This window comes from Macaca nemestrina, chromosome 14 (assembly GCF_043159975.1).
Source record: "Macaca nemestrina isolate mMacNem1 chromosome 14, mMacNem.hap1, whole genome shotgun sequence".
Classification (NCBI taxonomy): Eukaryota; Metazoa; Chordata; class Mammalia; order Primates; family Cercopithecidae; genus Macaca; species Macaca nemestrina.
This window is the reverse complement of record NC_092138.1, coordinates 74,650,364-74,673,545: the sequence shown is the minus strand read 5'-3', so window position 1 is coordinate 74,673,545 and position 23,182 is coordinate 74,650,364. Positions and strand designations below refer to the sequence as shown.

General features: G+C 35.8%; 1 protein-coding gene and 1 long non-coding RNA gene across 11 annotated transcripts in view; one reads left to right on the top strand and one right to left on the bottom strand.

The window, feature by feature from the left end:
- Window positions 1-13,725, top strand: part of LOC105481003 (uncharacterized) — a 28,469-nt gene extending 14,744 nt beyond the window's left edge. For 2 of the 5 annotated variants that reach the window (XR_011612753.1, XR_003017871.2), the window contains exons 4-6: window positions 6,768-6,860; window positions 12,168-12,348; window positions 13,414-13,725. This is a non-coding gene — a long non-coding RNA (uncharacterized lncRNA). Of the gene's footprint in view, window positions 1-6,767; window positions 6,861-11,674; window positions 11,783-12,167; window positions 12,468-13,413 lie in introns of all 5 variants that reach the window. The other 3 variants (XR_011612755.1, XR_986706.2, XR_011612754.1) reach the window with 3 other exon arrangements.
- The window catches only part of LOC105481004 (uncharacterized), a 75,959-nt gene that overhangs the window by 6,128 nt on the left and 46,649 nt on the right, over window positions 1-23,182 (bottom strand). The window contains exons 2-3 of one of the 6 annotated variants that reach the window (XR_011612749.1): window positions 3,670-3,906; window positions 996-2,317 (exon numbers count right to left, since the gene is read on the bottom strand). The gene's annotated coding sequence lies outside the window, so the exon portion shown is untranslated. The other 5 variants (XR_011612751.1, XR_011612750.1, XR_011612752.1 and 2 more) reach the window with 5 other exon arrangements.

Sequence of the window (23,182 nt, the reverse complement as noted above, 5' to 3'; positions counted from 1 at the left end):
ATTGTGACATTATAATAGAGGAAAAACTTTCAGAACTCTCATGGAGGGCTGAACTGTTCATGAATATCAAGCAGAACAGGAGTTAATTGCATGGACTGAACTAATAGAAGCCTGAAGTAATCTTTCTTTGGCTTTTAGCTTAAAACATTGCTGATCTTTTGTTTCTCAGAGCCAAGAAAACTTTTCTTTTGGGCTATTTACAGCTTTTAACAATTGAGTAAATTATTGATATGGTTTGGCTGTGTCCCCACCCAAATCTCATCTTGAAATGTAGCTCCCACAATCCCCATGTGTCATGGCAGGGACCCATTGGGAGGCAATTGAATCATGGAGTGGGTTTTTCCCATGCTGTTCTCGTGATAGTGAGTCTCAGGAGACCTGATGGTTTTATAAAGGGCAGTTCCCCTGCACATGCTCTCTTGCCTGCCACCATGTAAGACATGCCTTTGCTCCTCCTTCACCTTCTACCATGATTGTGAGGCCTCCCCAGGGAAGGGGACTGTAAGTCCACTCAACCTCTTTTTCTTTATAAATTACTCAATCTTAGGTATTTCTTCATAGCAGTATGAAAATGAACTAATACAAGTATACTCCTGTGAACAAAGTTGGGAGCATATTTGTTTCTTGCTGCCTGATTTCTCCAGAATTTGGAAACCATCTGTGAGTATTCTTAACTTATGATAATATAGTTATTTGCATAAGTGCAATAAGAATCTGTTTTCTTTTGTAACAGGACACAATTGGAGAAACTGATTATTTTACTAAGACTTTGACTGGAATGGCATGTTTAACTTGTAGAGCCAGTAAAAGCCCTTTGGGAAAACTGGCCTCATAGCTTGTCTACGCAGTCCCTGTACAGACCTCTCTTGGGGTCTGGATCAGGACCCCTTTCTGGTAACAGATGGGGATGCAGTTGTGAGTGGGGAAGGGGCACAAAAACCCTAAGAAGGAATCGAAATGATCTCTCCTTTTAAGGTTCTGAAGCAAGGGCAAGTCAAGAAAGGAACTTTAGAAAAATCCTTTACTAAACCCTTGGGAATATTAATGGGGAAGCAATTCATACAGTATGGTGAAAAGAGAAGAATCTGGCTTACAAAACATAGCCCCAGACTACAGGACACTTTGGGACTCAGCGCTAGTGTTATCTGTGTGGGACCCTAGAGGAACAAATGAGACCTAAAGAATCCCCTACTGAATATGTCAAGTTATTTCTCCCACCTCTATCAACCTCCATCTTGGTTTCTTTATACCTCAGGTTTGAGCATCAGCTCCATAGTCATCCACTTAGAGGGCTTTTTTCTTACATGAAGCAAACTTATGAAACAGTTTTGGCATAGAATGCCAAGAAAGTCCACAAGAAGAAAAAAAAATCATGGTTGGTAACATCATCAGGAGAGATTTTTTTTGGAGGATTTTACTAGATGATGTTTGAGCTGAATTCTTCAGGTTAGGTATGCATTTGATGCTTGGAGACAGGGAAACAGCAATTCAGTGGACAGATCATGGTGGACAGAAACTGTAGTAATGGTTTTAACAGGAGATAACCTGGTGGCAGGTTGCCAAAGATTTCATTAGAAACTTATATTGCTTTTACAGTGGTTACTGTGTTGCATCCTGCAGAATTCTCTTCAGGACAGAGGCATAAATTCCTTCATTTGGCAAGAGTGTTGGCTGGTGACAGCTCATCATTGAGTTCCTTCCCAGGCTTTGCCTAGCTGAAAGTTACATTTCCTCCCCTGTGGTCACCTGTATCCAATGACTGGTTGATGCAGAGACACAAGAGTCCATACCTTTTGTTTCAACCAGGACAACTATAAAGGGCCATCTAAACGCTCCCCGTGCCATCAGCTAAGGTCTTTGTTCTGATTGCACTGCAGTTCAGCATCTCCCTCTGGACAAGTATGTTTTCTTCACTCGGTCATGTGTGTTCTGGATAGCACTCCCAGCCAAACTTTCCGAATACAAATCTTTGTCTCAGAGTCGTTTCTGGGGAACTCATCTAAGACAACTCCAGGAATAATTTGAGATACAATAGGCTATTTTAACAGAAATAACATAGACTTTGGGAAGCATAAAAGTGCATATGACTCAGTCATTAGAAGTACTGACTTGTGGTCTCTGTGGTAACAATGTGGAATTTCAAGATTAGTGCTGATTTACTAAACCAATTTAGATGCCACTGACAAATAACTGGAAAGGAGAGAAATTGTACCAGGGCTGTGATTCTTCTGCTGTCAGGCTTTGCCAAACCCATCAATCAGTTTCAGTCACCAAGTGTATAGTCTATCTATACTTAAGACTATATCAGGAAATTATGCTGTGAAAAAAAAAACAAAAACAAAAACAGAAAACAAATGAACAACAGTAACAGAAAACAAACCTCAAGGGCTTAAAAAGTAACAATGACTTATTTTTTGTTGATGCTCCATGTTCATATCAAGTCAGAAGAGAAGGTATTTCTGCTCATAGTCACTATGGAAGCTAGTCAGTGGGGCAGCTACCACCTAGAATCTTGCAAATCATTGCCAGAGGAAATAAAAAGTTTGGGAGGGTTTAGATCTATGACTTAAATGTTACACCCAAAGTGATATACATCACTTATACTCAGAATTTGCTACAACTATTCATCACAAGGGGCTCAGAAAATGCAATCTCAAAATGTGCCTGGTGGAGCAGGAGTTAGGAGAATTGGAATATTTGGCAGGTTACACTAGTAAAGACTTGGCGGAAATCTTGGAACCTATAAAATGAAATAAAAAAAGAAAAATCCATTTAAACTGGTAGTTGAATTCCTAATTTTCAATTAAGTAAAAAGTAGATTAGTAATAAGTAATCGTTGATCCTTTAGTATCTTTAAAATTGTATTTGCAATCTTTGGAGTTTATTTTGTAAACATGTGTTAGGTGCCTTCGGTTTACAAAGTACTCTGACAGTTATTCCTAGGGCACAACTATGAAGAATCCCTGGACTATTTCTTTAAAGGTGTTTATATCTACTTAGAGATAAAGGCATTCAAAATATGTAGGGCAGAGAACAAATAGAGGAGGGCAGTAGGAGCAACATTTAGTGAATGTAAAAGAGAGAATTGTTAAGTGCCAAATTTCCATGCTTGAAGCTTGCAGAGAGGACAAAGTTTTGTCTTCTGCAAATATACCTAAAAATACTCTTTTGATCTGAGCTGTACAGAAGGGGTAGATAAGGAAAAATAAATATTACATTATTGCTTTTAAATCCATTTTTGATTTCCATTTTCCCTTTGCCATTCCAGACCCTTCTGTTTACTTTTTTTTGTGGTTAGAATAAATGATTATAAACTGAGAGCCAATATTGCTACTCCTTGAGATAAGGAATCATTATTTTTTGGTATTCTGTATATTCCATTCCACGTTAATGAGGATTTATCATGATAATTATAATAAACTGTACCTCTAATTAATGTGTCTTACAGCTTATAAAGCAAGTTTCCATATGCTGTAACTGTTATTTCCAAAACTTGCTAGTGCAATAGGTTCAGAAGGTCTTAATAAAATTATTCCCATATCACAGAGAAATTGAGGCTGAGAGAATTAAAATAATTTAATTATTGTTATAACTATTTATAGGTGTGAACAAACCATCCTAAAATAATGACTTAAAACAATAACTATTTTTTTTTTTTTTTTTTCTCACCTGAGGGTTCCCTGGGCTTAGCTAGTCAATCCTTGTTTGGAGTCTCTCATGCAGTTGTGGTCATTGATGGCTGGGGCTGAGGGCTCCTCAAAGGCTTTATTCACATGTTTGGTGCCTGGTCTGAAACAACACAAACGTCTGGGATCTAGAATAGTTGGGGATCCTCAGACATAACACCCTCTGTTTTCTCTCCATGGTATCTCTGCAGAGCAACTTCAGGGTAGCTGGACTTTGTGCCTGTGAACCAAAGGTTCCCAGAATGAATGTCCCAAGAGGGACCAGCAGAAATCTCATGTCCTTTGCTCCCTAGCTTCATAAGTTACACATCACACAGCCCCCTTTCCCACCATATTCCTCTGTTTGTTGAAGCAGTAGCAAAGATCCACCTAGTTTCAAAAGTGGGGGATGGAGATTTCGACTTTTCTGGGAAGAGTGTCAAAAATGTTGCCAACCTGTCAAACAACCACAAGTGTATTTACACGGTAAATAATAAAATAGAAATAGTCTCTGTGCTGCAAGCTGGGTTCCCCAGAGAGCAGGTGCCAGGATAGTGTGTAGTGAGTGGGAATTTATAAAAGAGTGCCCTTGGCACCAACACTTGTGAATGGGAGGCTAGCAGCAGGACTGAGCAGAAGCTGAGTTGTGAGAAAGGCCTAATGACTGCCAGCCCCACTAGGCTAGACTGCAGTTTCCTGCAGAGTGGTCCCAAGTTGGGCTTAGTTGCCGCAGCATAAATATTCCCACATAGACCAATAGATCAGTAATTGAATGTGGGCCACCCTGGAAAGGAGCATGACCTTGAGAGAAGTGGCTCTCTGTGGCTGAAGCAATCTCTGAAGGTGCTGACAGCTGAAGATTGTCTGCCAATAGGACTTCCAGCAGTTGAAGCAACAAGTTATTCATTGAAGGAGAATTTTCACACTTTGGCTTCACACCTAGTAACCTCTCATTATACCACACTGTCTCCCCTAAGAAAACATCACTTATCTGTAGACATTGACTAAATATTAATTGTGAAATAAATTGTACAGTGAAAATAACATGGGGACACGTTATTGGGATGCATCACTTATATGCATATATTGGACACGTCTGTGGGAGTACACAAAAGATGGGTTATATGAACTATGAATCAGTCCAGGCAGCCACTGGATGCCAGCTTTATTTTTACTCCAGGCTGCACTACCAATGCTCCTACCTCTAATTCAGTGCTTGTTGCAGTGCAGACACATGACTGTCCATCAAGCTCCTGAATGCCACTGCCCAGTCAACATTTCCACTAATATCTTGTCAGCATCTCAAAATCTACTTGTCCCAAACTGAACACTTGATTTTGGAACTCTTATGAAACTCTTATGCTTTTACATTAAATGGCATAACCATTCACCAAACCCTAGAAGTCATCCTTGATTCCTTTCTTTCACATCCTGGAGGTGAATATCTAAAATTACTTTATTTCCTCATGTACTTATATTTTCTCTCCTCCTCCTAAATTTTAGCTCCATGAGAGTAGAAAATTTATTTGCTTACCTAGTGTTGTCCAACATCTAGAAAAATTTAGGACCATGATTTGCAAAGAATAGGTATTTAGTAGACGTATAGTGAATGAATCTTTGTGGAAATTAACTAATTGTTATTAACCAATTCAGGATTCTACAGGCACTAACCTCAACTGTTCTATACAGATTCTGCTCCAAGAAGCTACATCTCCGTGCCTTTGGCATTGGTTCGATTTCTACCGGCACTATTTACTGAATACAAGCTCTTCGTGATTTTCTTTTGTCACAACCCTTTTTGCTAGTCTGATGAAGCTTTCCTAGCTGCTGGACTCCAAACCTACTTAACGGTTTTGGCTTTACAATGGCACCGTTTCCAGTAGCCTAAGATGGCATGAACCAGCAATACTGTTGCCAAGATACAAGCATGCCTGCACTTGTAAAGGATATGTTAAGTTGTAAAAATACTTACTTTACAGCAGACTTATTTGAGTCTCAAAACATGACTTATCTAGTGAAACAGACCTTGGAATTGACACAAAGCTCCTTTATCCTCCCTGGTCTTACACACAATTATAGCTGGGGGCTAGGATGGATACACATAAAAGCTTGAAATGTTGAAAGAGGTCAGTTTCTGTTCATACCAATTCCTTCATCCCTGAATAAAATTCTCTCGAAGAAATCCTATTGTCCCTTTCTATAATCTGTCTCCAGTTTATGAGATTATGTTTATATGTCTTAACTCTAAATAAAAATATAAATAGAGTTGGACTAAGCAGGTACAGATAGAACTAAACTGCATGCAGTTATCTGGTTCAGAATAGACTGCTTCAGGACCAACTTATTTCTGAATAAGAAATTATTCAATTATAAGAATACTTTTATTTTAATGTACATGAGTTTTAAGAATTCTGAAATTTTAAGAGCATGTTATTTCTATGTTTGTACCAAAAAAGTACTTGAATTCTCACTTAGGAGTATTAGATACTAGGTAAAAATATTGCCAAATAGTTTTCAGTTCTCTTCACTTCCAGTCACATGCTAACATTGTATTTCTTGGCCCTGTTGTGGTTGGGTCAGTCCATGTGACTAATAAGTTTGTTAGTAAAAGTGGCATGTGTCACTTCGAAGTGGAACATTTAATTGCTGATGTGAAATGGTCAGTTCTCCATCCCTCTGAGGCAATAACTAGTAATGTTTGAGATGGTGCCTTCTGCATCAGCCTGGGTCGCCGAGAGTTTACAATATGTGGTTGCTCCCTGCTGATACATGGTGGAAAAACACAAATGAGAAATAAACCTTGTTTGTGTTAAGCCCCCTAAGACTTTGGATAAGTGTTACTAAAATATCAACTGCCATTTTTTAGCTGCGTAAACTGGGACAGATCATGTTACCTTTTGGAACCTCAGTTTCCTAATTTTAAACTGGCAATAAATTAGGTCATTGGGTTTCTCTGAGATTTTAAGAAGACTATATTTGAAAGGTGTTATAAAAATTCTAAAATTCTTTACAGAGGCTAGCATGTATATCAATATGTACAATTCATTTTTTAATTTTTAGATTCACCTAGTTTTCTCTGACATTAATTTTAATTTTTTTCAGCCTTTTGGACAAGTATGTCTATGCATGGAAAAAATATGAATAGTAGACTCACCTCAAATGAATTCCCAGGGATGCTTCAAATCTCCATGAGAGGTATCTATTCTTTGTACATCACTAAATATTTATCTGATTGTTTCCTACCTCCCTCTTTTTGTCATTTCCTCCCTCCCTTATTTCTTTTATTCCTTCCATCCTCCTCTCTCCCTCCAACCCTATCTTCAACAAATATTCACTTATTCTGCCAAGTACTGGGAAAACAAAGACAATTGGACAGAGCCTCTGATCTCAGGATACAGACATATACTTGGAAAAGTACAAACTAATTGTTTCAGGTTTATGACAAATGTATGTTCAAACTACAGTGGGTCAAAAAGATAGAAGTGCTCAATTTTCAGTAGATAATTTTAAAAGTCTTAGTTCAGAAACAGAAACTAATTGTGTCTGTACGGATGGTTAAATTTTTTTCTTGGGGTGATAATGGAGTAGTGGAGATAAAAAGAGAAAACTGGATACCAGGTCACTGGAGCAGTATAGGCAAAAACAGATTTGTGGCCTAATTCATGGCACAATGTAATTTGTTAAATCAGTCTAAGTTGGACACTCAAAGATTCATCTTTGTATCCAAATATAAAGGGTATTTAGTTTCAAATATACTAAATAATTCACAAAGGGGAGAACACATCCCTTGATTGACTTCTCTTTTAGCAACTTTCTTATTATAAGAGTTTTACAATTCATATTGAGAATTAATAAAATATAGAAAAGTATATTTTAAAAAAACTTCCAGAGAGAGGCAGTGATAACAATCCAGCATATTTACTCCTAATTCAAATATACTCTTGCATATAATATATATTCCTAATATTTATACACAATTTAAAATATATACTTAATGTTATATTTCTATACTTTGTCATTTTTTTCTAATTTATAATGCATATGTGAATGTAATTGCTGAAGACCAAGGTGTGGTTGAGTTTGTGATCTAAATGCTTCCACTAAGCTGATTCTCTGTTCCAGAACATGACAGTTTGTGCATGTTTATGCCCAGTAGGATGCCAATTCCTGGCATAAAATTATGGTTAACATAACTTAAGTTTCTGATTGACCTGATAGATCCACTTTCTTTAAAAGGGGAGAGAAACACAAAATTATTCCTATACAATTCACATTTTAAAATATAAATTAGAGTGTATATACGTGTGTGCATATATGTATGTATATGGTACAACAGAATGACTATAAAATGTAAAAATACATGTTTCCTGTTATAATGAAGCACAAACTATGTTTTCACTTATTTGAACCAAATAATTTAGCTATGCTTCACTAAATATTGATTACTGGAAGACAATGTTATCATGTATTATGACATCTAATCTTAAAAACAGCGCTACTATTTTCTCCTATTTATGGGGAAAATGATGCCCAGGTAAATTAATTAACCTGCCCAAGGGCACACATCTAATAAATACTCAAATTGAATTTAAACCCAAAAGAACTGTAGTAATTATTATGGTATCAAATAAATACTGCAATTAATTTATTTATTGATTCTCCTCTTAATGGACACAATTGGAAAAATAGGCAATTATATTTTAATAGTAGCTATCTCTGTGTGGTAGGAATTTACAGTGGATTTTTATTTTATTCTTTTTTTTTTTTTTTTTTTTTTTTTGAGACGGAGTCTCGCTCTGTCACCCAGGCTGGAGTGCAGTGGCCGGATCTCAGCTCACTGCAAGCTCCGCCTCCCAGGTTCACGCCATTCTCCTGCCTCAGCCTCCCGAGTAGCTGGGACTACAGGCGCCCGCCACCTCGCCCGGCTAGTTTTTTTGTATTTTTTAGTAGAGACGGGGTTTCACCGTATTAGCCAGGATAGTCTGGATCTCCTGACCTCGTGATCTGGCTGTCTCAGCCTCCCAAAGTGCTGGGATTACAGGCTTGAGCCACCGTGCCCGGCCTATTTTATCTTTACTGTTATAATCAGAAAAAAATATGATAGTGGTTCTGCCACTTATTAGAAGCATGGCTCTGGGCAAGTAACTTAACCTCTTTATATTTTATTTTTCACTTTTGTTTCATTTGGAAATTGACAATATTGAGCAACTTTTTGAGAGTCCATTCCTACTTTGAATTTCTGTGGCTGTAAGTCTCGACAGGCGAAACATAGTATTTCCCTGGAGAGAATATTGCATGCAGAAGACCTACATAATGTTGAGACTAAAGTTCATGTTTATATAACCTCGTTTCTAGGAATACATTACAAAATCCAATTTTGTCTAGCAAATACTGAAAAAGTCTCAGAGGAAAAACTAGAGAAACTAAAGGGAGTCATTTTGGATAAATTGTATAGTACAAAGAACATTTTGCTAAGAAGCAAGAGCAGGTTGCATTCTGTTTTGCTGCTTTCTGGCTGTGTTGAGAAAATACATTTCCTCCCTGATTCCCAGTTACCTCTCTTGTAAATAAATGAAGTATCTGAGAATTGGAGAGGTTATTGTCTTGCTAACATATCATGAGAACTTGAGGCTATATGGAAGATCGGAATCAGGGCAGTAGGCACCAATAAGCTTATCGTTTTTGGTAGGATTGGGAAAGGGGAACAAAAACTGCTAGATCCTGAGCTGTAACACATCGAAAACCAAAGATGTCTTGTTCCAAAGACAAGATGAGCTTCTCGATGTATAGGCTTTCCAGGAGAATTCAGGGGTGGAGGGGTAAAAATGTTTTAACTGTTGATTCCCAGGCTACAAAATATTGAGAGCCTTGCCCTGTGAGATCTGTATGCCTATTTACAGAGGACTTACTTGGATACAGTCAGTCTTTACCTAATCAAACATTCCCTTGATACAGCAACAGAGAGAGGTACCCAGTCTAACATTCCTGATTTCTACTTTCCACAAAACAAATGCCTTCTTTCCTGCAAACCACGCAGAAAGAAATGATGTGATTTCTTCACTATAGTATAATCATGACCCATAGTGTTGATGAGGAGAGAGTCTAGCAGTTACCATGGATGAGTACTATACTGAGGTCTGAATCCAGAGGAAAAAAGAATCACAGTGGGTTATAGGTGTCATTATATTATCACAAGAAAATGCATAACCTCTTTTAGAAAGAAAAATATGTAACCTTCATACATAGTGAACATTGGTAATATCTGTTAAACTTGAAGATAAATATTCCCTACAACTCAGCAGTTCCTTTTCTAGCAGAGAAACTCTTCTATGTGCACAAAAGGATACTATGTTCAAGGCTGTTTATGGCAGAATTATTTGAAAAAGAGAATAATTGAAAATATTTGAAGTGCCCATCAACAGAAGAATAAATAAATTGTGTTGATATAGTCATAAAATGCTGTAAAAATCATACAGTAAAAATAAACTAGAGCAACACATATCTTAGTAGGAATAAAGCGCAGATTTATAATGTTGAATAAAACAAAGCAATTTGAAAATAATACCTGTATTAAGATAGCATTTAAATCGTTAAAAATTCTGCAAAATCATAATATAGATTTTTTTACACGTGAATAAAAACATAGAAATATTAGAAAACTTAACTGTAAATGATAAATTTGGAATTAGTGAGAATAGATTACCACTGAGTGGGAGCAAAGATAATGGAAATAAAGGATTTTATAGAGTATTGTAACTATAACTATGGCAAGTGTGGAATAATATGACAATATGATAAACATAGGGGCTAGGTACATAATTTTCATTATAGTACTCTATATTGTTATCTGAGTTTTTTGAACTACTTTATAATTTTAAAACATTGATTTAAAAAAGTTTAATGTTGTATATAGCATATTTAAGCTTGAGTGTTTTTTTAAAATATATATAAAAATTGCCATGAGTAAAAGATAAAATACCAATCAAATGTTGAAAACACTAAAGCACAACCTCAGGGTTCTACAGAAACATATGAATTTGTACTAGGTTAGTTAGAAAAGTTCTGTGTTACATTATCATAGGCGATTATATTCCCTCATTGAATGAACTGAATGAGAGAAATTGTATCCATTTTTATATGACTCAAATCCAAACTCTGAGTTTTACTGCGTATAAAACACAGGTATATTCAATTTGCTCTAATTTATCCATTTCTAAAATGGACATTTGGTTTAGGCAGATTATTATTTAAAGGCTCTTTGAAAAGAAAAGGTGGCTTCTAAAACTGTAAATAAAATCAGCACATTTGTTTGGCTACTAAACACTATACGAGTTTTACTTCAGCATTACTTGCTGAATGCATTCTCACCATGTCTGTCTAAGACACACCGAGGCTGTGAAGTTCAAAGGTGTTATGTTCCTATAGATTTCTATTACAGTAAAAATCCTTGAAGCATGAGAACTGTGTAGCTATACTGATTTTTTTCCAGCACGTGATGCAGAATTTATGTACTTCATTTTACTCCCATAAAATAAAATCCATTGCCAAAAATAATAGGCCCTGCACAAATTATATATTCGGTATGATCAGATACCTCCTTTTAAAATTTCCACTTTTCATATGACACAAAAATATAAATTGAGGAACTGAGGACTTTGAAGAAAAATGGTTAAATTTGTCTTGGCTTTTAGCATTGGTATTTATTTTCTATATATTTTCTAGTACTTGAATTAATTAATTATAATTTTCAGGAAGTAATGTACCTGTTTGATTGCATATTTGTATTAAAATGTTTTTCAAAATCTGTTTTCCAAGAGTATTCCAAAAGATGTATTTCTATAATCCATTATTTTGGCATTGCTTATAGACCTACTATATGTAAGACATGAGGGACAAAGATATATAAGGGATATAAAATTTAGCATATATTGAGTATAGATTATATTCAAAACATTTGCTAAGGATTTTGTAATAAAATTTCCTATTGATTTTATAACCCTGAAATGTAGATACTCCATTATGCTGATTTTGAAAGCTTCTCCCATCAAGAGGTGGAGTCTATTCTCCTACCACTTGAATTTGAGCTGCCCTCGTGATTAGAGAATGTGAAGGAAGAAGTGAGTCAGTCTCTGTCTCTCTCTCTCTCTCTTTGCTTAGGCCCTAAGAGGTCTTCCACTTGTTTTCTCTTGAAACTCTGTCACTTCTATGTGGAAGAAACTAAGGCCATCTTGTTGGAAACTGATAAATTACATGGAAACGAGCCCAGCTGTCCTTGCTGAGACCATCCTAGATTGGACCATCTTATTGCCAGCCAACCACCTAGCTTACTCATAGATTTAAGAGCAATAAGGAATGCTTATTGTTTTAAGTCACTAAGTTTTGGGGTGATTTGTTACACAGAAATAGCTGACACATTGATCTTTAAGAAAATGACAATTTAAAGCGGAATATTGAGTCACCTAGACACCTTTAAAGCCCATGTTCTTTCCATTTACTGCACAGAATAGAAATAATGATGTAGAAGAATATAGAACAAAGTCATATGGCTGTTCTAGAGAGAGAAGAGTTACTTTGAAGTCACTAAGAAAGCTATCATAAAGAAGATGCCCTTTGGATTGGCCCCTTAATGACTGGAGAAGGAGATTTGCAGTTGAAAACTGAGCTTAGGTGCAGAAGGAAGAAGGTAAAAATTATGTTCAAAGAATGGCAAATGAGCCTATTGTCCAGAAAAGCACAGTTGGTATAACACAGCATTGGGTCCAGAAAGTGGATTTCATTTACCTCGGGATTTCTTTCATCCAGGTGAAAATTTATATAAAGAGAAAGCTTTCTTAGTTTGAGATCAGAAACATTTATTGGTTGAGCATTTTAATTACTTATAGTTTATTAATGTTCTGGGTTAAATTATATTCCTATCAACGTAAATTTACAATAGAAAATTGAGAATTTAGAGAAGAAAATATACTTAACCTTTGAATTAAATAATTAAACAAGCGAAAGATCACAGATGTTAGAGAGAGAAAACATTAAACGTGAAATTCAGCCTAGGAGTGTACTGAATGGACCTGGGCAAGATACTTAACCTCTGAGTCTCAATTTCCCTACCTGTAAAATGGAGATGATGCATATTTATTTTATAGGATTGCTGGGATAATTAGCTATACCATGTGTAGAAGTGTCTGGCATGTAGCAGGAACTAAACACATAGTAGCAATTTTTCCAAAACACATTTAAAAAGTCCCCTGAGAATCAATATGTTAATCCTGGCCTTAAAGATGGACACAATTATGAATAAATTCAGTGGTACTCTTAAGTGCAATATTTTTCATATTTTACTTATATGATTTCTTAGATTATTTGTCAAATAGAAATAACAATGTAAGTATACAATTATGGAGACTACAGCTACCCCTTCCCTATCTGAATTGGTATCCATACTTTCTCTATAAGGTGAGATGCAAAATGACACACATCATGTTCCAACATCAGAAAATATTGAATGAGTGATTTTGTGGTAGGAATAAAGCATAATATAACTCCCTTTCAGACATAGTTGAAGAATGAAACAGCAATTGCAAAGTGGCTAAAAGAGGGTAGGATCATTTCTCCCCCAGAGGTTTACTAGTTTCTTTTGTGACCTCATCATTGTGTTAAGAGTCCTTATATCAGGGCGACAACAAATTCACATACAAACAGCCACTTAGGGCACAAAATTTAATGTGATTATTTATTTATTTATTTGTTTTAGATGGAATTTCACTCTTGTTGCCCAGGCTGGAGTGCAATGGTACGATCTCGCCATATGGCAACCTCTGCCTCCCGGGTTCAAGCGATTCTTCTGCCTCAGCCTCTTGAGTAGCTGGAATTACAGGCATGTGCCACCATGCCCAACTAATTTTGTATTTTTAGTAGGGACAGGGTTTCTCCATATTGGTTAGGCTGGTCTCAAACTCCCGACCTCAGGTGATCTGCCTGCCTCAGCCTCCCAAAGTGCTGGGATTACAGGCGTGAGCCACCACGCCTGGCCAACGTGATTATTTATTAAAGATGTAAAATCAAATGGTGTATTTTTTTACAATTATTAAATTAGCATATATGTACAAGTGAGCTTGTGTTGAAATTAGTGCTTTCAAATAAGCTACTGAGAGTGTAAGTTGTAGTCATCTTTTAAAAACAAAATAGCAAAAACTTGAAATTGTTCCTTTTTTGATATGTTGTTGCTATTGTTCAGACTTAATATTATTTTTAGGGAAAAAGGAAAAACACATGTAAAAATACTCATTACTAACTCATTTATAATAGTAAAAAAATGGAAAGCAGCTTCATGTTTGAAAACTAAGAAATGGTTCAGTAAACCACCGAATATAAATTTGTAGACTATAAACCATTAATTTAAAAAAGTTATTTTGAAAAATGACAATGTAAAAAAGTTTATAACGTAACGTCAAGTGAAAAAAAATTAAAATGAACAGTATACTTTCAAACACATAAAACATGTTTCCTTATGACCCAAAGAACATAAAAAATGAAAACAAAAGATTTGTTAGTGAGTTGGGATTGTGAGATATTTTTCTTTTTTATTTATTTCTTTCATTGTTGGTATAATGTTTCTTGTGCTACAAATAGAAAACAAAATGGTAAATTCATAAAATGGAACTATTACTCTGATGTCAGACTCGAGGGGCACCTATGCAGGTTGATTTTTTATGGTTTACTAATATCAGTGTTATTACCTATTTATAAAAATGCTTTGTCTGTCTTATTTAAAATATTCAATTAAATGTTCTTGAAACAGTAAACCAACATCAATCTGAAATTAATTTTTTTTTTTTTGAGATGGAGTCTTGCTCTGTCGTCCAGGCTGGAGGGCAATGGCACAATCTCGGCTCACTGAAACCTCTGCTTCCCAGGTTCCAGTGATTCTCCTGCCTCAGCCTCCTGAGTAGCTGGGATTACAGGCATGTGTCACCACGCCCAGTTAATTTTTGTATTTTTTAGTAGAGACAGGATTTTGCCATATTGGCCAGGCTGGTCTTGAACTCCTGACCTCATGATCTGCCTGCTTCAGTCTCCCAAAGTGCTGGGATTATAGGCGTAAGCCACTGCGCCCAGCCTGAAATTAATTTCATGAGGATACTTGGCTTGAATGTATGCAGTCTGCACTGGATAGAGTTTAGAATGAATGATAAAACAATTACCCACCAGTTTCTCAACACTTCAATACATTTGGACAGAGAAAGAAGAAAAAACCAATTCTGGAAATGATGTTTTCAGTCTGTGAGTTGTTTTTATGAAAAATGAAAACACTTGTTTTTTAAATAATATCAGCTTTATGGATTTTACCTAATGAGGGCATCTGCATTTCACATTAAGTTGTATTATTCTTTATAATAATGATGGAGCTATTTTTTCTATCCATGCCACATAAGGAACTATAGTTTTGAGCCTTTGAAACAATCATCTTTATATACTGAATGTTGATTTTTTAAAAAGAGATTTGGATCTGAATGGTGGCACTACCTTGTGAAAGAGATATTACCTGCTTTGAGCTTCAGTGAGCTTATCTATAAACTGATAGTAATTTCCCTCTTTTCTCTGCTTCTCAGGAAAAGTTATGACAACTATAAATTAGTGAACATAACTGAATTCACTGGAAGTGTATAAAACAATAAATGGCATTTACTCCTCTTTAGAGAGATATTAATAAATGTTAAAAACATTCAATTCCAAAAGGAAAAGAACTATATCTTTTTATCCTACATTCAGTTCCTTCTGTCATTCAATAAATATTTATTTGGGAGTCTACAATCATTGTGCTAAATGCATGAAATACATCATAAAAATGCCAAAGATCTTGATCCTCACTTTAGTGTGAGAGATGGAATAATGAACAACAATAATAGCCCAGTCTGATAATTTTTTATAATAGGGTACTATGGCAGAGTGCTAGACAAACAGTAAAACAATCCAGGCTAGACTTTGAATGGGGTTAATCATAGATGGTTTTTAAAAATTAGATTAGAAATTAGAAAAAAATCCTAAAATAATTAGTAGACTAGGAGTTAGCTAGTGAAGCTAGGGGTTTGAGGTATGTACTCAGAGAAGACAGAAGAGATGGGCATTCACAGAAGTTAGCAAAGAATGATCTTTTCTGGATTTGTGCACACACACACACACACACCCAAATTCTATTGTTTTGTTTTCATACTACAATTTAGACTTTGTATTGTTTTTTATAGTGTTAGATTTTGTCACATATCTAAATTTATTTGTTCACTATTCATTTTTGCATTTTAGACCTTCTTTCTGTAATTACTTTCCTTCCTTTCAGAAGTACAATTCTCAGAATTTCCTTTTGTGAAGATTTGTGAGTGGTAAAATCCTTCACTTTTATTTATCTGAAAATGGTTTATTTTGCCTTGTCCTTGAAAGATAAGAATGTCTAGGTACACAATACTGAATTGTAATACACTATATTATTTTTTCTAATTATTTGCTCCCCTCCCTATAAGAATATTTTATATCCCTGCTCATTGCCATATAGTTTGCTGTCTTTCTCTGTGGGAGGAATATACTTCCCTACCACATAGATACCCATCTTGTCTTCAAAACTTATGTTGGCGCATAGAAATATGAGCAGAAGTGATGTGTGCCAGGTCTCACAGAAGCTTTAAGGGTCATTACATTATTCTGCCCTTGTTCCTTTTCTTTTGTCATGAGAAATGCATGTTCCAAATAGGGATTACTCCTGTAGTCTAGATGCCATAAAGACAAAACATGATCCAGAGCTAGTGCACTGATAGCTTACTAAGCTCCTGTGTAATACAGGCAAAAAAATAAAGCTTTGCTGTATAATACGCACTTTCGGAAGAATCGTTTGTGGCTGCATCATGGAACAAAATGACTGGCAGCCAGTTATGTCAACCAGATAGTTTGTAAGACATTTTTTTTTCCTTTCTTTCTTTCTTTCTTTTTTTTTTTTTTTTTTGAGATGGAGTCTTGCTTTGTCGCCAGGCTGGTATGCAGTGGTGCAGTCTCAGCTCACTGCAACTTCTGCCTCCCAGGTTCAAGCAATTCTCCTGCCTCAGCCTCCCAAGTAGCTGGGATTACAAGCATGCACAACCAAGCCTAGCTAATTTTAGTATTTTTAGCAGAGATGAGGATTCACCATGTTTGCCAGGATGGTCTTGATCTCCTGAACTCATGATCTGCCTTCCTCGACCTCCCAGGACAGCCATTTTTTGATTAACACTCCACTTCAAATAAATTGTTCTACTTTTTTTTTTTTTTTGCTTCCATTGTCACAGTCAAGAGGTTTTATGTTACACAAATTGTTCTTTGTGTGACCTTTTATCCCCAGCTGCTTTTTTATCTTATCCTTCTTTTTTTTAAAAATTATACTTTAAGTTCTGGGATACATTTGCAGAACGTGCAGTTTCCTTACATAGGTATACACGTGTCATGGTGATTTGCTGCACCCATCAACCCATCATCTACATTAGGTATTTTTCCCAATGCTATCCCTCCCCCAGCCCCCAACCCCGCAAGAGGCTCCAGTGTGTGATGCTCCCTGCCCTCCACTGTGTCCATGTGTTCTCATTGTTCAACTCCCACTTACGAGTGAGAACATGCAGTGTTTGGTTTTCTGTTCCTGTGTTACTATGCTGAGAATGATAGTTTGCAGCTTCATCCATGTCCCTGCAAAGGGTATGAACTCATCCTTTTTTATGGCTGCATAGTATTCCATGGTATGTATGTCCCACATTTTCTTTATCCAGTCTATCATTGATGGACACTTGAGTTGGTTCCAAGTCTTTGCTATCATGAACAGTGCCACAATAAACATACGTGTGCATGTGTCTTTATAGTAGAATGATTTATAATCCTTTGTGTATATACCCAGTAATGGGATGGCTGGGTAAATAGTATTTCTGGTTCTAGATCCTTGAGGAATCGCCACACTGTCTTCCACAAAGGTTTAACTAATTTACACTCCCACCAACAGCGTAAAAGCATTCCTATTTCTCCACATCCTCTCTAACATCTGTTGTTTCCTGACTTGTTAATGATTGCCATTCTAATTGGCATGAGATGGTATCTCATTGTTGTTTTGATTTGCATTTCTCTAATGAACAGTGATGATGAGCTTTCTTTCATATGTTTGTTGGCCACATAAATGTCTTCTTTTGAGAACTGTCTGTTCATATCCTTCACCCACTTTTTGATAGGGTTGTCTTTATCTTATATATTTGGTTAAGTTCTTTGTAGATTCTGGATATTAGCCCTTTGTCAGATGGACAGATTGCAAAAATTTTCTCCCATTCTGTAGGTTGCCTGTTCACTCTGACGGTAGTTTCTTTTGCTGTGCAGAAGCTCTTTAGTTTAATTAGAGCCCATTTGTCAATTTTGGCTTTTGTTGCCATTGCTTTTGGTGTTTTAGTCATGAATCCTTGCCCATGCCTATGTCCTGAATGGTATTGTCTAGATTTTCTTCTAGGGTTTTTATGGTTTTAGGTCTTATATTTAAGTCTTTAATCCATCTTGAGTTAATTTTTGTAAAGGTGTAAGGAAGGGATCTAGTTTCAGTTTTCTGCGTATGGCTAGCCAATTTTCCCAACACCATTTATTAAATAGGAAATCCTTTTCCCAATGCTTGTTTTTGTCAGATTTGTTAAAGATCAGATGGTTGTACATGTGTGACATTATTTCTGAGGCCTTCGTTCTGTTCCATTGGTCTAAATATCCATTCTGTTATCAGTACCATGCTGTTTTGGTTACTTTAGCCTTGTAGTATAGTTTGAAGTCAGGTAGCATGATGCCTCCAGCTTTGTTCTTCTTGGTTAGGATTGTCTTGGCTACACATGCTCTTTTTTGGTTCCATATGAAATTTAAAGTAGTTTTTTTCTAATTCTGTGAAGAAAGTCAATGGTAGCTTGATGGGGATAGCACTGAATCTATAAGTTATTTTTGGCAGTTTGGGCATTTTCACAATACTGATTCTTCCTATCCATGAGCATGGAATGTTTTTCCATTTGTTTGTGTCCTCTCTTATTTCCTTGAGAAGTGCTTTGTAGTTCTTTTTGAAGAGGTCCTTCACATCCCTTGTAAGTTGTATTCTTAGGTATTTTATTCTCTTTGTAGCAATTGTGAATGGGAGTTCACTCATGATTTGGCCCTCTGTTTGTCTATTATTGGTTAATAGGAATGCTTGTAATTTTTGCACATTGATTTTGTATCCTGAGACTTTGCTGAAATTGCTTATCAGCTTAAGGAGATTTTGGGATGAGACAAAGGGGTTTTCTAAATATACAATCATGTCGTCTACAAACAGAGACAATTTGACTTCCTATCTTCTTATATGAATACGCTTTATTTCCTTCTCTTGCCTGATTGCCCTGGCCAGAACTTCCAATACTATGTGCAGTAGGAGTGGTGAGAGAGGGCATCCTTGTCTTATACCGGTTTTCAAAGGGAATACTTCCAGCTTTCACACATTCAGTATGATATTGGCTGTGGGGTTATCATAAATAGGTCTTATTATTTTGAGATACGTTCCAACAACACTTAGTTTATCGAGAGTTTTTAGCATGAAGCAGTGCTGAATTTTATCAAAGGCCTTTTCTGCATCTATTGAGATAATCATGTGGTTTTTGTCACTGGTTCTATTTATGTGATGGATTACGTTTATTAATTTGTGTATATTAAACCAGCCTTGCATACCAGGGATGAATCCAACTTGATCATGGTGGATAAAGTTTTTGATGTTCTGTTGGATTCAGTTTGCCAGAATTTTATTGAAGAGTTTCACATCGATGCTCATCAGGGACATTGGCCTGAAATTTTCTTTTTTTGTTGTGTCTCTGCCAGGTTTTGGTATCAGGATGATGCTGGCCTCATAAAATGAGTTAGGGAGGAGTCCCTCTTTTTCTACTGTTTGGAATAGTTTCAGAAGGAATGGTACCCCCTCCTCTTTGTACCTCTGGTACAATTTGGATGTGAATCTGCCTGGTCCTGGACATTTTTGATTGGTAGGCTATTTATTACTGCCTCAGTTTCAGAACTTGTTATTGGTCTATTCAGGGATTCGACTTCTTCCTTGTTTAGTCTTGGGAGGGTGTATGTGTCCAGGAATTTATCCATTTCTTCTAGATTTTCTAGTTTATTTGCATAGAGGTGTTTATAGTATTCTCTGATGGTAGTTTGTATTTTTGTGGGATCAGTGGTGATATCCCCTTTATCATTTTTTATTGTGTCTATTTGATTCTTCTCTCTTTTCTTCCTTATTTGTCTGGCTAGCAGTCTATCTATTTTGGTAATCTTTTCACAACTCAGCTCCTGGATTCACTGAAGAGAGACAGGGCCAATATTCAACATTCTTAAATAATTTTCAACCCAGAATTTCATATCCAGCCAAACTAAGCTTCAAAAGTGAAGGAGAAATAAAATCCTTTACAGGCAAGCAAATGCTGAGAGATTCTGTCACCACCAGGCTTACCTTACAAGAGCTCCTGAAGGAAGCACTAAACATGGAAAGGAACAACTGGTACCAGCAACTACAAAAACATACCAAATTGTTACAACCATCAACACTATGAAGAAACTGCATCAACTAATGGGCAAAATAATCAGCCAACATCCAAATAACAGGATATAATTCAAACATAACAATATTAACCTTAAATGTAAATGGGCTAAATGCCCCAATTAAAAGACACAGACTGGCAAATTGGATAAAGAGTTAAGACCCATCGGTGTGCTGTATTCAGGAGACCCATCTCACATGCAAAGGTGCACATGGCTCAAAATAAAGGGATGGAGGAATATTTACCAAGCAAATGGAAAGAAAGAAAAAAAAAAAAAAAAAAAAAAGCAGGGGTTACAATCCTAGTCTCTGATAAAACAGACTTTAAACCAACAAAGATAAAAAAGACCCTTTGCCATCATGGCAAAGGGATCAATGTAACAAGAAGAGCTAACTCTCATAAATATATATGCACCCAAAACAGGAGCACCCAGATTCACATAGCAAGTTCTTAGAGACCTCCAAAAAGACTTATACATATTTTTGGATGTTAAAATTTGCGGGGGGGATTAGTTTTTTAAAATTTTGTTTGGGACTGTATAGAATCAAGAGATAAAATTGAGATGAAGTGACATGCTAACTATATTGAGTCTTCCAATTCATAAATATGTTATGTCCACCATTTATATCTGTATTACTTATTCCAACAGGATTTTATATTTTTCAATATATAAATTCGGGACATACCTTCTTAGATTTTTATTTCATGTTTTTTTTCCTTCAATACTGTTTTAAGTGATTTTTTTAGTCTCAAATTCTGAGCTTTCATTGCTAGTATTTGGAAAGATGATTGACTTTATCCAATGATACATATATAATGAAATGTAACATTTTCATTTATCAGTGTTGTATTGTGCAAACTTGCTAAACTCACTCATGTTTTTGGAGGTATTTTTATAGATTGTCTGAAACTTTCTACATAGGTAAGCATGTCTTCTGTGAATACAGACAGTTTTCCTATCTAATCTGTAAGGCTTTTAAGTTCTTGTTTTATTGCACTAGCCAATATTCACAGTACTGTATTGATCATGGGTGATAAGAGTACATCTTTGCCTCCTGCTCAATCCTAGGGGAAAATGTTCAGCCTCTTACCATTAAGTATGGTGTTAGCTATAGGTGTCTTTTTTAAAAAGAGACATCCTCTATCCTGTTAAGAAAACGTCTTCTTATTTCTAATTTGTTGTGTTTGAATCATAAATAAATGCTGAATTTTGGCAAATGCTTTGTCTATGTCTGTGGAGATAATCATAAGAATTTTCTCACTCAGTCTGTTAATATGGCCACCCATTTGTACATGATGTATTATCCTTTATATATATATATATGTATATATAATATATTTTTGAATTTAATTTGCTAATGTTTTGTTAAGGATTTTTTAGTCAATGTTCAGGGATATCAGTTTCTAGTTTTCTTTTCTTGCAATGTCTTTTTCTGGTTTTATTATAAATATAATACTGGCCTCAAAATGAGTTTGAAATTGTTTTCTTTACTAATCCACCCCCATGAGGCTTTCTTTTCCTATTGCTCTTATAATTGCAGAAGCAGCTTTCTATTTTGTTATCTTTGTGTGTGAGCTCATAATTATTTTATCTTTGTTTATAGAAATCAGAAAGACCTATATCTGATGTACCTTCCTTCAGAAAGGAGCTACACTTGCTCTTGCCAGAAGCCTCATGCCACTACCCGATGTGTGGCTATTTCAGCCTTCTTAGAAAATTCTTAACCTAATACAAGATTCATAGTTTCAGCCTTCCCACTTCATAGCAGATCTAAAGTGTCGTCTTGTGATAGCAACACTTTTACTGGAATTTGTCCAGGGCCAACCAAACTTTTTGATTTTAGCACTATTAAAAAAAACTTAGGAGTGGTTACTAATTTTTTATTTCATTGTTATAAGTCCAGCAATATCTTAGAAAGTATATAAATACATACAGGATCTAGTTGTTTAGAGGGTCCTTCAGAATATCTTGACTTCACAGGACTCTGAAGTCACCTCATCATTTGAATTGGAAGTGCACCCCCCAACACATTTTAATAATGAGACAACTGAGAATAAAGATGATACGTAGTCTGGCCACAATTGTATGGCTAGGAAGTGCCAGATATAGGATAGGTCCAGAGTTGTCTTCACCAAAGTCCATGCTGTTTCCCTAAAACCACATTCCTGTAATCTACAGGGTACATGTACCAGGAAATATAATATAAGGCATTATAAAGTCCCTCACTCTTATATATGCTTTCACATTAGCTTATTTGCAGGAAATCAGTTGTTGATTTCATTAAGAAACTAGATGCTTTATTGTTACAGCACCTACCCTTTAACTTTTATCTCTGCTTCCACTCTTTTCTTTTGCACTAACCACACTGAGATTTGCAAGAGTAAGAATTTCTGCTTATTGGCTAGAATTCCAGGACTCCTGTATTCTGGCTATAGTCATTTATGTGATCTGTCACTTTTCAGCAATTAGAGAATCCAGTTTTGGTTTCATCAAACCAATGCTGAAATCACAGTTAGTGTTTCCTGTAATTGGAGTACATTAATCTTCAATATATGAATTTGGAGGCTTGAATGAAAGATATTTATACAAACTTTGTCATCATAACCATTTTGTGATTCAAGCCTTTTTTAAGTATGTTGCATTATTGTGTCCTTTTTTTTTTAAGCGATAAAAATCCACACCTAATTTGACATGATTTCTTTGGCAATTAATAAGTATGCATTATACAGTTTAATGAATCTGCAAACTAAATAATGGTTGTAGTGGGTGTGAAAATACGGATATTTAAATGCATAAGGAAATTTAGCACACATCCCAGTAGCCATGTAAATAGACTTCTGATTCTTTTATAAATTGCAAATACTTTCTTGTGCAGAAACACAGTGAAAACTACAGGGCTGCATCCATACATAGATCTCATTATCACACCTCTG